This window comes from Xenopus laevis, chromosome 4L, assembly GCF_017654675.1.
Source record: "Xenopus laevis strain J_2021 chromosome 4L, Xenopus_laevis_v10.1, whole genome shotgun sequence".
NCBI classification, from domain to species: domain Eukaryota; kingdom Metazoa; phylum Chordata; class Amphibia; order Anura; family Pipidae; genus Xenopus; species Xenopus laevis.
Window position 1 is genome coordinate 81938316 of NC_054377.1, and position 13759 is coordinate 81952074.

The 13759-nt window shown below is 36.6% G+C and overlaps 1 protein-coding gene across 11 annotated transcripts in view; it reads left to right on the forward strand.

The window, feature by feature from the left end:
* Nucleotides 1-13759, forward strand: part of dab1.L (Dab, reelin signal transducer, homolog 1 L homeolog) — a 425953-nt gene that overhangs the window by 163555 nt on the left and 248639 nt on the right. For all 11 annotated transcript variants that reach the window (XM_018258283.2, XM_018258282.2, XM_041590415.1 and 8 more), the window contains exon 3: nucleotides 10315-10384. The gene's annotated coding sequence lies outside the window, so the exon portion shown is untranslated. The remainder of the gene's footprint in view (nucleotides 1-10314; nucleotides 10385-13759) is intronic.

Sequence of the window (13759 nt, forward strand, 5' to 3'; positions counted from 1 at the left end):
TACTGCTGTAGTGGTGCAGCAGCGAGGTCAGTTTTATTTAAACATCACTGTATTGTACTTATGTTGGGGAATCTTGTTAATGTGTGTATTTATTGTGCCTGGTAACAGTTGACCTGTGCTAGATCTGCCACGTATGCCTGAATGCTATGAAGCCAATTGTGTAAAAATAAACTAAAATAAATTACAGGGGAGGGAAAGGATTAGAATTAAAGGCATTAACCTCGGGCAACCCAGAAACCATTTTAGATGGGTAGAATCTCAAACAAATGAATCTTTGTTACTTTATTTATATTCTCTATCATATATAATATAATAGCTATTTGAAATATGCACTGCTTTTATTATAGTGATATTTGGATTATAATTTGTGATAGTTTTATTTCTCTGCAAGAAATGCTGTTTTGATTTCTGAAGTGATGCAAACTGTCTTTCTGTGGACGATATGGACAGATTTTTTTTTTACTATGCAGGACACCGGAATGATTCTAAGATGTTAACCATCTACTCAAAGAGGCTGATTTATAAATGCTCAAATTAAAATTTTGACTCATAAATTCAAATTAGAGTGGAATTTTAGAGGTTTCTTCAGTGCAAAAAACTTGAATGTACACATTCAGGGGCAGATTTATCAAGGGTCAAGTGAAAATTAGAATTTTGAAATTCGAACTCTCGCGGTTTTTTTTTTTTTTTAGTGGAATTTGACTAGGGAGTAGTTAAGTTTTTTTTACAAAAAAATCAAATTAGATTTTCAAAATGTATCATGTACTGGCCCGTTAAGAATTAAAATTCGATTATTTACCATCTTAAACCTGCTGTTTTATCCTATGGGGGATGTCCTGGGATCAATTCGGAGTTGTTTGCAGCCCTTCTGAATAGGGATGGGTGATTTTTTTCACCTTGTTTCGCTGCAAAAATGACGCCCATAGGCTTGTATGGCGTCATGCGTCAAAAAAAAAAAAAAAGACGCACGTCAAAAAAAACATTTGCCGCGCGTCAATTTTTTGGACACCCATAGACTGTAATGGGCGTCGGCCACATTTCGCCAGCAGCGAATTTTCGGCAAAACGAAATGGGTCAAATTCGCCCATCCCTATTCCTGAAAATCAACTTGATTCAAATTTGATTCGAGTTTGCGGGTCGATCCCATTCACCCGAGTTTGAAAAATGTTATTTTTTTTTTGAAAAATCTTGATAAGTCGTTTTTTATTCAAATTGAGTTTTTACAAACTCCCATGAACTCAAAATTTGACCCTTGATAAATCTGCCCCTCAGTATCTAAAAAGTCATTTGTTCAATAAACGTTATTTGAATTTTTGAGAGCTCATAGACCCATTGAAAATGATGAGTGGAATTTGCTTCATTCGAGTTTTTATCAAGTAATTTATATGCAAGTTTTTTCATAAACAAGCACGCCTAGTTTGGTAAGTTTTCAGGTTTATTTAAAAAAAAAAAAAATCTAAAATTCATAAGTTAAATTTTTTTATTTAACAGGCCTCGCAACCATTAGTTGAAACTCTGCCCTGAAAATGGTTCTGGATTAATTGTTTTGGTGGTGCTTACTAAAAGTGTCAGCAAAAGATCCATACTCTTCAACAATCTTGAATAGTGAGTTACTGCTTGTTAATCATCATTTTGGGACTTCAATTATTGCCCTGGGTGATAACTAGTGATGGGTGAATTTATTTGGCAGGCGCAAATTTGTGAGTTTCGCTGTCGGCGGATACATTTACGAATTTCCTGCGTTAATTCGCTGGCGAATTTAGTTTTTTTTACTCCGGTGATGGAATCAACGGTGGCAACAATTATAGACGCTGACGTCAAAATCTGCATTTCGCTAATTTTTCACCCGTTTCGTGAGTTTCAGGACAAATTCACCCATCACTAATTATAAGCTTGACAGAAAAATATTGGACACATATAAGGGGGTTGCATATCAAGTTGTTTATCCTGATGGTGGTGAACATACTTTTTGGCTAATGTTTTAATCACAAAAAAAAAAAATCTATGTTAATTGTTATTTCTTAAGCTAAACCTACCAAACATAAGGTGTAAGGTACTCCAAAGACCTGCCCACAGGTTCCAGAAATGTTATTTTTCACAAGACCATAATTTTAATGCAATTTCAATAGCAAATATGAGGAAAAATAGACTTTAAAGCTGGCAAGAAGGGTAAGGGGAGCAGTGAGAGCTGCTATTTTAAATATAAAAGTAATGAGCATCAAAGAGTATGAGCATCAAAGTAAAGGGGAATCATACACATGACATTTCTTGTATTGTGATCATGTATGCTTCTGGTTCATAGGTCAACAAAACTATTAGTCCAATGTCCACACATGAAGTTTAGATTAATTGTCTGTAGTGATGGTTGTTTTGTGAGTCTACATTAACTATAGATATTGTGAAATCTAAACACAAATTAAGCGACAGAAGAATGACACTGGGAAATTTAGCTGGACATTTTACACTTTCAGCAGAATCAGAGCAAGACATTTAGGATTTGGGGAATTGTCTACCAAACCAAAAGATTTCATGACCTTCCTGATTTAGACAAAGGACACAGTATGTCAGTTACCACATTCTGTCTTACTCAGTAACATCAGTATTTAAAGCAGGAATTAGCTAGATCCACTGACACTTGAGTACAAATGAAAGCCGGCAATTTGTTGTAAATTAGCATTAAGTCAGCTAATGTAATGTGACTACAAGTTAATTCACTTGTATGAATATTTCCATCATGAGACACTTCTTGCCTGGAGGTTTTATTTTAGTGACAGCAAGGACTTTTGCATAAAGTCCAACCGTCTGATTTGCTTAGCCTGCCTTGTATGAGTTTGGCAAAAAATGTTTAAAAACAAATCATGACTATGTTCCATATGAATGTTTCACTTCAGGGGGCTCAAGAATTCAGAACCTGTTTTCATTTAGTATTGCAAGTAATAATCTTAGCTTGGATTTGTGATATTGGTGTCCTTCTCATCTGAATAAACAAGGAAAATAAATATACACTTGACTATAGTAGACACAAAATGTTTCTTATCAGGAGGACTGGCATGGAGACACTTTTATAAATCCTAATGCTTAAAAAGCCTGTAAAAAAGATTTTATATGCATGCATATGTATAAATGGTTGATCAAGGAACAGAGCATCACTCCTCATCATTAATGCTAATTGTCAGCAACTGAAAAGTTTTAATGTCCATGTATTGACATCAGTTGACTGTTTAGCAGTTGTCTAAAAACCTAGACAACGATTTAACTGAAATTGAAACAATCCCAGCAAGTCAAGCACACTGACAATACATTGTGACATTGCTAGCCTTGATAACTTGAAATAAGAAAAGGACAGTCACCCTAAGATAAAAATAGTTCCTAAATGAGCGTGCTACCTGTAGTGCCCCAAGATACTGGAAATAGATACAAGTATTTTCATTCTGATTGAAGATATGTTATATTTCTTATGTGTTCGCTCAGCAGGTTGAGGGAAACAATTTAACTTGGCCTTTTTTGCCTGCTGTGTCTTGGCACAGTTTTGACTCATGACAGGAAAAAAATTTGCTCCCTTAGAATTTGAAGAAAAGTATAACTCTAAAATTCTGCCAATATGTGGAAAAGTTTTAGTAATATTGCTGTAGATTTCAGATATATATCAGGTTTGTGATCTCTTATCCAGAAAGCTCCAAATAACAAGGAGGCCAAGACTCCTTTTTAAGCAAATAATTCATATTTTTTAAAAACGATTTCCTTTTTTCTCTATAATAATAAACTTGATCCCAACGAACATGTCATTTAATCTTTCTTGGAGGCAAACCAGTCCCACTGGATTTTTAGTAGACTTCGGTGGTCATTTATCAAATATTGAGTTGTTTTTTCTAAACGAAAATTTGAGTTTTCAAGGGTATTTTTGGTCAAAAATAGATTTTCTGGGTTAAAAAAAAAACTTGAATTTTCGGACATTTATTGTATTATACCCAGAACCTGGAAATAGCTGAAATCCAAACATACGTCATCTAAAACCTGTTGAGGTCTATGGCTGTCAGACTTACCGATCCGGGAGGAACCATGGATGTTGAGGAAGACAACCCCTACAGCTCCCCCACCAGTGCACCCTCGACTGGATACAAAGGGAGACTAGTGAAGGTGTAGTATGGGAGCCTGTGATTATTAGCAGGATGCACCGACCTGTGGAGGAGCAGGTTTTGTGGCTGTAAATACAGGAAGATGTGGCGTTAACTTTGGAAGTAGTTAAGGGCAAGGAGAACGGCAGTCACCTTAGCGTCAGCTGCAGGCAGATGTTGAAGAATAATCAGCAGATATGACGGTTAGTGCAGGTGATGCAATTAGCCGCTTCACTCCGTGACACTGGTGGATCAGGTGGAGTCTAGTTGATAGTAGTTGTTCACAGGATGAAGGTTCCCAAAGAAGTAGCTGAGGCGTAGTCGGGTAAGGCAAAACTGTTCGGCAGCGGTAATCAAGAGTTCAAACAAGTAACAGTGGTCAAGGCAGGGAAGCGTTAACCGAAACAAGCAAAGTTCGGCAACAGGTAGTCAAATCCGAGCAGGGTTCCAAAGGTTAAACACAGAAGCGTAGTCAAATAGGCAAGCAGAGTTTGGCAACAGGAATTCAATATCAAGCGGAGTACCAAAGGGTTAAACAGGAGCGTGGTCAAGTAATCAGTAGCAGGGTCAAAAACCAAAGTTCAGATATAACAGAGAATCACTTACTGAGTATAGCTACGAAAAACGATGTCCGAGCACTGGAGTCATCTCTGTGCTGAAGAAATAGTCGCCTGCGTCCATACACTGCGCCCAGCAAATCCCCTGCGTCTGCGTCACTGGAACGCATCGCGCCGCCTGAGGATCGGTGAGTACCTGACAATGGCAGATTTCCCTTGAACCATTTGAAGATGTAAATAGCCTTCATGATGTTTAAAGGGGAACAATCGCACAATTGATCATTTAATATAAGCTTCAGCATACCAACATAAGAAGCTTTGTAAATATGATCAATTAAAAATTCTGTACTCTTTCTGATATAATAAAGTTTATCTTCACTATCCCTCTCTCAGCATCTGTTTCTCTTCATTCTCTCTTTATGCAGCAGTTGGGTGTCAAATATTTAATGACAGTTAGATCTTTTGCCTAAAAGATGTATTAGAGCTCACTCTATTAAAATCACCAGACATGTCTCTCTACATGCAGGGTTTGAGGAAAAGGCAGTTGTTTTGTTAGATTTTGTTTGTACTGGAATCAGTTATTTGAATGAGCTCTAATTCAACTTGATTATTTCAGAAACAATGCAGAATATTTAATCTATTGTATTTATGTTTCTTATTTCATTATGATGAAGCATTTTATTACATAGTCCCCTTTAAGTTTTTTTGAGCAATTCAAGTTTTTTTCTCCTAAGACTCAATCAATCCGAATTTTCTGGTTTCTCAATTAGAATTCACTGGTCGAGTATTTTATATTTGTTTTTTTCTTAAATAAAAACCATTCGAGTTGTGAGTTCATTTGAGGTCTGAAAAAATAAAGCTCTAAAATTCGACGTTTGATAAATAACCCCCTTAAAGTTTGGTGATCCAAATTATAGAAGGACGTCTTATCCAGAAAATCCCTAGTCTCCAACAGGTCTTATACCTGATTTTAAGAAAACACCTTATCCAAAGTTATGTCAAACAATATCCATATCTACCTTGAACCCCACTAATGTTCTGGCAAATCCCACTCAATTATAGATTTGCTTGTTATGACAGGGAAGGATTTCACAGATATTTTTTAATAAATTGTTAACAAAATAAAATTTGTGTTACATGCATTTTATATTTGCAGGATCTGCATTTATTTAGCTTACAATACAGTTTACAAGTGATTGGCATATGACGTCATGCAACATGCATTTTAGATTTAACACAGAGATTATGCAGTTGTGCATATATTTGCAAAATTTATGTGGCATCCGTAAAATGCCTATATGGTAAATAAAACGTTTATTTTTTAAAACAATCATCGTAACCATGCCGCCAGATACTTTCCCATTGAATCCAAAGGCAAAGGTGTGTGTGGGGGGGTATCTGATGTTGTAGTGAGCAGAAGTGGGGTCACGTGTATTCGCTGTGTGTTATGATGTCACTACCATCAACATCACTGGCATTGATGGGCGCCAAGATGACCTCGCCTAGGCAGCAGCAGACCAATCTAAGCCCATCTTGACTGACCAAATATACTGGCAAATAATTTTTTTTTCTGTTTTGAAACTAGTTTATCCCTTTACAATGAAAAAAATTATTGTAAGTGCTATCACACACAAGGGCTGCATTTGAACACATTTATGAAATGTGTTCTCTTAAAACAAAAATCTCTTTAAATAAGACAATTTCCTCAGAAGACCACATGTATTATACGTACACATATATACTTATTTAAATAATCGAGGAATTTATCCCAGGAGATATCAAAGCAATCTGCCTTGCAGCTTTATGAATTCATAAATGATATTACTACATTAAGTCATTGCCTATTTCTGAACCATATTCAAATAGCAATAAACTTCACAGAGGAAAGGACAATAAAGATTACAAGTATGCTGTGGGATGAATTACCCTGCTTCAAACAATGTTTAGAAGAAAAGTACTCTGACACCTCTAAACATAATTGTACTACTGACATATATAAATACAATTATACTAAAAAGCTTAATAAATAGATGATTCCATTTTATGATGGATGATGATGATTCCAGATATGGAAGCCTTGGAATCTTACTTTAGTACTTGCCATTACATTGCCATTGCGTATATGAGATTTTAATTTTCAGACTATGATAAAACTAGATTATTAATTGGGAAAAAATGTGTCAGGAGATGCTACTTAGATACTTTAAATCAGCAAAAGGAAAGGAGGATCTGCACCAAGGGAATATTCAAGCCGTCAATGCCCAAAACCATGTCTTGTGCACATGTAGCATCAATTCTGCTGCAAACCTTGGGGGTTAGTTACTAAACTCTGAATGCAAAAATCACGAAAAATTCGTGATTTTTTTTATATAAAATCAGACTATTAAAAAATCAAGAATTTTTCGGAATTAATTAAACCCTGAAGATGAAAAAAAGGGCTGTCATTTGCTATTTGGCAGTCCCTGTGTGGCTTGGCAGCATATTGAAGGCTCTGTTTGACACCTGGTTTGTATTCAACCAAAACTTTCCTACAATGCAGGAATTAAAAAATAAGCACCTGCTTTGAGGCCACTGGGAGAAACATCCAATGAGTTTGTGAGCAACATGTTCCTCCTGAGCCACTGGTTGAGGATCACTGATCTAAACTTTATCACATATATATAGCACACTGCTTGTTGTAGCTAAAACCCTAGAAACATTTTGTATATTTCATATAATGTATTAGTAATTGGTCATTTCCGGTCTTGGATTACTAACATTCCATTTCCACACAGCCTGCATCCTTCTCTATGCTGACCAGCATGTCCTAAATTTAAGGTGGTGCCGATTTGCAGTGACCTACAGGGTTCTAGGGAGTGAGATGATACTGAATCTGTAAGCCAGGTTCCAAGATCCATGCCATACTGTTTTTAATGGAAGGGCTTGCAAGCAGTATCTTAGCAAGTAACTGTATTTTTCCAGGTCAGGATATTTTTTCCCTGGGCAAGTTATTTGTATACTGTATTTGAATGTCATCAATAATGGAATTTGTGTAAAATTTACTGGATAAATTGTGTGCAAAGGAATCCTAGTCTGTTGTGCATAATATCATTGTACTTCATTGCACCCATTCTACCACTACTACATAAAGATGTACATATACAATAAATCAAGGATGGAAACCAGATTTTCAAGGTTAAATTCCCAGCACTGCTGATCAAATGTTATTGATTTTGCTGTAGAACACATTTTATTAATAACTACCTGGGTAAAACCTGTTTGTTTCATGCCTTGATAAAATAAATATATTCTGTCTCCTTATTACCAGCAGTACAGCCCTATTGGATATTGGATTTTGCTGATGATACACAAAGTTACATTTTTTTCAGTATTTTGCCATTTCTTATGTCTGATCACTGACAGGGCTCTGTAATCTGCATATTGAGCGGCTCCTGAAACAAAATATAGATTTCCTGCTTCCAATGCATTTAGATTTATCCCTTACTATATATCACCATGCCCTCTGCTAGAACTAATCATTGGTTGTGCTTTCTAAATGGCTATGCAAAAATATTCCCTTATTAGTTTGGAACGTGATTTTTTAACAAGTTAATTTAATATCTGAAATAAGCAGATGCACCTTCTTATTTTGCTTATCGCTCATTTACTGTTTACATAAAGTGATGCCATGGTGTGGTGTGAGTCACAAAATGGCCCTTACATTTTTATTTTCTATTTGCTTTTGGTATTAAAACAATAGGGAATGAAATAAGATTTATATTGTTGCCATCACTGCTTGCACTACTACTGCTACTCCCATTTGTGGCCCTAGTTACACTGGAACTGTGGGGTAAATGCTGCAGTCTGTGTAAAATAATGGTTTTCCCGTCATTTAAGTAAATGACCCTTACTCTTCTAAAGTAGACCCATCATAATTTGCATAAAATGCTGCAAAGCCAAAAACAAAATATTTAGGGCAAATTGCTTTAAAAACACTGAATTTGGTAGTCTAGTCATAATGTAACTTACATTATCCATGTTTATTTGCAAGTAGGTCTCATTAAGATCTAGTTATACTTGATGTTAGGAAGTATAGTTTTTGGAACCATATTGTGAGAGCAGCTGTCTCTCCAAGGCTTCAAAAGGCCTACTTTAATCATTTGCTCTATATTCTGGGTTTTGGCGCCTTTTTAATGGGAAATTAATAATTATTTGAAGGAAACTAATTTGCATTCTGCAGTGCAGGAATCATTAGACAATCCCAACTTTGTAATTTTTAATGGCAGATAACTATTTTATAGAGATTTGCTTGAGCCCACTACTAATAAATGCTGTGTTCATGTTTGCAGATGCAAGTAGCTCAAAAATGCAGTGCAGAGACCTGCACCAACCAGGAGCACCACATAGTGTGCAATGTGTAAAAAATGGCCGAGTGCTTCCTTCTTTTGCACTTTGCACATTTACCAGTGCATTGTAAATGGCCATAATATAGTTTATAAGAATGAAACATCTACAGGATATTCAATTAAATATATAAATACTTGTACAGATGCCCAGTAGCTCCCCATCTTATTTTCTGCTGACTCACTGCACATACTGTGTGTTGTTGTCAGTTACTGAGATTAGAGACTGATTCACAATAAAACAAATTCCAAGTTGGTGAACTCCTGTGTCAATTTTGAAGGCCTTCACTGTTAAAGAGCTGCCTCCTTTAAGATGGTGCTTTAATCTCAGAATAGAAAATATAGCATTTCTAGCCATATTTATTTCTAGGGTTTAGTTCTCCTTTAAATAATGTTACTTTAACATGGGCTATCTATGCAGAAATTACAGCAACATTTTAAACCCCAGTTGTATATGAGAAGCTTTGAGTGTATATTATGTTGCCTTTTGTTTTTCATTATAAAGTTCTTCTGGCTCACACTTTTGCCTGCAATCTGGACAGCTAATGAAAAGTTCTCTTAAGACGCCCCATAGTATATCATCAGTGAAAACTGAGAGAAAACCAAGAGAAAGGTTGTCTGAGTTGTACAATCATGTTCCTGCCTGTGCACAACTATCTGTCCTTCTGAGCCGCTCATCTGCTGCTGTCTTGGAAGAAATATGACTTTGAATTTGAGGCCTTACAAGGGGTTGAATTATAGTAATGCATTTACCCAATTATCCTTTATTTAAAATGTACAACGCATCTTTTACTACTCTTACTACCAATGCCTCATTTTATGAGGTTAAGAAACTGGAAGGACATCATTTTTCATTTTTCAAATCTGTTTTAGCCTGTGACGGTTCTAGGTAGAATTGATTTAAAGCTCCTTATAGAATGGCCACTGATATCTTTCCCTGGAAGGCTGTCTCTGAGTTGTCTTTTGCTTTTTTTTTTAAAAAAAAAATATTTTCTGGAATCTCATTTAATCATTTTTATAAATGTCTGACTTTCCATTAACAATTTAACATGCCCTTGGTGTCACATTGATTCATTGCTCTTTGAAAACTAGAAATGTCTGAAAAGGATTTTTATTGGGTAATTTGGATAATGTTTTATACGTATCAAAACCGAAACACATTTTTGTTGCTAAGTAATATGTGTATTAGAAGATACTTTTTTAGTTTTCATGTTTCAGGGACTTATAATAACTTGCTATTTATTTCTTTCTTTTATCTAGTGGTAATCATACGCTATCCGTGATTTGGATGTAGTACTACTGGTGAGAAGATGTGCATGCATCTCCACAGGTAATCATTTCTCCATTATATGTTTTATATGATTTGAAGTGTGTAAAGAAAAATCATACAAAATGAAAATGTCTCATAGAGTATTGAATTGCAAGGCAGTAAAAATGAACCAACATAGGCTGCATGCAGACAGCAGTGACGTAAAGTAATCCTGAAGGATGAAAAATCAATTTAATGATGTCCTTGGCATCTAGGGGCCTAGCTATAGAGGAAGCAGACCCTGCAGTTGCAGGGGGGCCCAGGATGTACAGTATAGGGGACACCATGAGGCTTAAATAAAGAGCAATTTCAACATATATTGATAAAACAAGACAACTTCTGTATGTATATGTTGGGGGCTTTAAAGGAAACATATAGAATAAATGGAAAAACCCTAATTCTGTAGGCAATTATGAGTTATATATGGTGTTGCTTTTACATGGTGCTAAAAATTGATATTATCTTCAAAAATAGCCCCTTTATTGGAGCTCCCTATAGATGTTCTCTGGTCACTGTCCCTGTTTCAAATGAGAGGTAGGTGTGACCTAACGATTCCTGTCAGCTCAGTAGGAGGGGGACAGCCAATCACAGCCCTGCAGTCTCACACGCAAAGACATGCATCAGTTCCCTATCAGGTCCTGTTAGCTGCTGATTGGTTCCTGTCCTACAGTGCAGTGTCCCCTGCACAGCCTGGGAATTCAGGGAGCAGGAAGTGGAAGAGAAGGGGGGATTATTAGGATTTTTGCAGAAATAATCAATAAATCAGTCTGAAACACTACTTTTTTAAGAACAATTCTTCTATATCTAAATGAGTATAATGATCTGGTACATTCTTATTTTTTACACAAAATGTCTCCTTTAAAATGAATTTGCTGTGGTGCCCAGTAGCATCTAGTTACGCTACTGGTCCTGGGTCCAACTTTGTTGAACGGTGTTTTGACCCTAATAGGGGTTCACACTGGGCACCAGTGGTGGAACTACCGGGGGGGAGCAGGGGGTGCGAGCAGGCCAGGGCCCCCCCGTGCGCCACTGACAAATGCCGCCGTACAGAGGGGGCGGGGCCCGGCTGCGCGTCACGCACGAGGGCCCGCCCCCCTCTAGTGACGCTATTGCTGGGCACTTGGAATATTGTGTGGTTAATAATTGTGTATATGTATTGTAAAATATTCTAATATAATAGTTCTATAAATATGTGGTAAAATACCTTGTTTAATTGTTCATACTATATGCTATCACTTTTAGTTGCATTTGTATGTCTGGTTGCTGCGTTAAGTCTTGATGTCCTTTTATCTTGTGTTTACATAGTAGTTTTGTAGTATGTACATGTGGTCAGTGACTAAATGATTTAGATGTATAGTTAAAAATATCTCTGTATGGCAAAAATATTAACAGGGGAATGTAATAAAAGTCGCAAAGAGCAAAACAATTCGCACCAATAAGACTAAAAATCCACATCTCGCAATGTAATATTGTTCCTTAAACTGTTATTACATTGCGAATTTTAATTGCGCATTGCGAATTTTAATTGCGCACTCATAAGAAGAGCTTGAAGGTGTCGTAATCTTTTGGAGCAAACATAACGACTTTTTCAGGAAGAAGTTTTATTACATTGACTGCGCATTTGCGCAAACTATAAAATTCGCAAACGGTCTTTCACTGTCGGAAGTGGTCGCTAAACAGTTTCCGGGCTCGCAAAAGCTATATTAAATTCGCACAAAGCAAAATTTGTTCGCGCAAAGGCATAACTTTTCGCATTGCGAATAGTTTTTCCGTTAGCGATTTTTATTACATTCCACCGTAAGAGTCTTAGTGGATTTTATACCTTATATTGGGGTACAGCCATTTGTTGACAATCTGGATATTATTCCCAAGAGTATAGTGCACTTAGGAAAGTGAGCAAGATCAAAATCAAAGAATTTGCAGATAGGTTTGTGGTTATGCAGATTTTTTTTAAGTAGTGATCTAAGCAGTAAGCGGATCAGTGCTGGTGCCTAAGATTTAACATGAAATATCTGATTAGTTGGCTGTCAATCAGTCGGAGTACAACTAGAATAACAAATGTTTGCTAATATGTTATGTTTAAAATGATTGTGCTTGTCTGCAAATTACCTGATGTAGAAAGAATGATGCTAAACATCATTCATTCACCAACCTATATTCTATATTTAAAGCATGTTGCAGCTTTCAGAATTTGTATCCTTTATCAAGAAAAACATACAATTAATGCAATTAACATGTAGCACTTCCTGCAACTGCCTTTAGGTGTTTTAAGAGATGAAAAACTAGTTAATGCTAAGGGGCAGATTTATCAAGGGTCGAAGTGAATTTGAGGAAATTTTTTGACTTGAAATTTACTTCGACTTCGATTCGAAGTAAAAATCGTTTGACTATTCGACCATTCGATAATTGAAGTACTCTTTTAAAAAAACTTCAATACTTCGCCAACTTAAACCTGCCGAAGTGCTATGTTAGCCTATGGGGACCTTCCAGAGCAACTTTCTTAGTTTTTTGTAGTCGAAGGAAAATCGTACAACCGTACGATAAAATTGTTCGAATCATACGATTCGAAGTACGATCACGAACAGCATTGTAGTTGTAAACAGCATTTAAATAATCTTATGCCTTGTAGAATTTGTCTTATGAATCTACTGATTAAGGCTACATTCTACATATAGGGGCAAATGTATCAAGGGTCGAATATCGAGGGTTAATTAACCCTCGATATTTGACTGGGGAATGAAAATCCTTAGACTTCGAATATCAAAGTCGAAGGATTTTGCGCAAATAGTTCGATCGAAGGAATAATCGTTCGATCGAACGATTAAATCCTTTGAATCGAAGGATTTTAATCCAACGATCGAAGGATTATCCTTCGACCAAAAAAAGATAGCCAAGCCTATGGAGACCTTCCCCATAGGCCAACATTGACTTCGGTAGCTTTTAGGTGGCGAACTAGGTGGTCGAAGTTTTTTCTTAAAGAGACAGTACTTCGACTATCGAATGGTCGAACGATTTTTAGTTCGAATCCTTCAATTCGTAGTCAAAGGTCGAAGTAGCCCATTCGATGGTCGAAGTAGCCAAAAAAACACTTCGAAATTCTTAGGAACCTGATTATTTTAGGATTAGTAAGAATAGGCTACTCACCATTATAAGTCACTCTAGGAGTGACAGATAGACAGGTTATTTATCTGAGCAGCTCCAGGCTCCGACGAGGAGAGTCAGAGGGATTAAGATCCCGGGTACTAATAGCCCAGAAGTCGGGACTGTGTGTTTAGGAACAGGGTAGATAGATTCCCCTCAGGTTCCACTTAGGGAAAAGGCTGAAAGCTGGGTGTACCTTTATTGCTGCTGAGCTTGTCCTCTTGCCTGTGGGGGACTAATACTGACCATATGGTG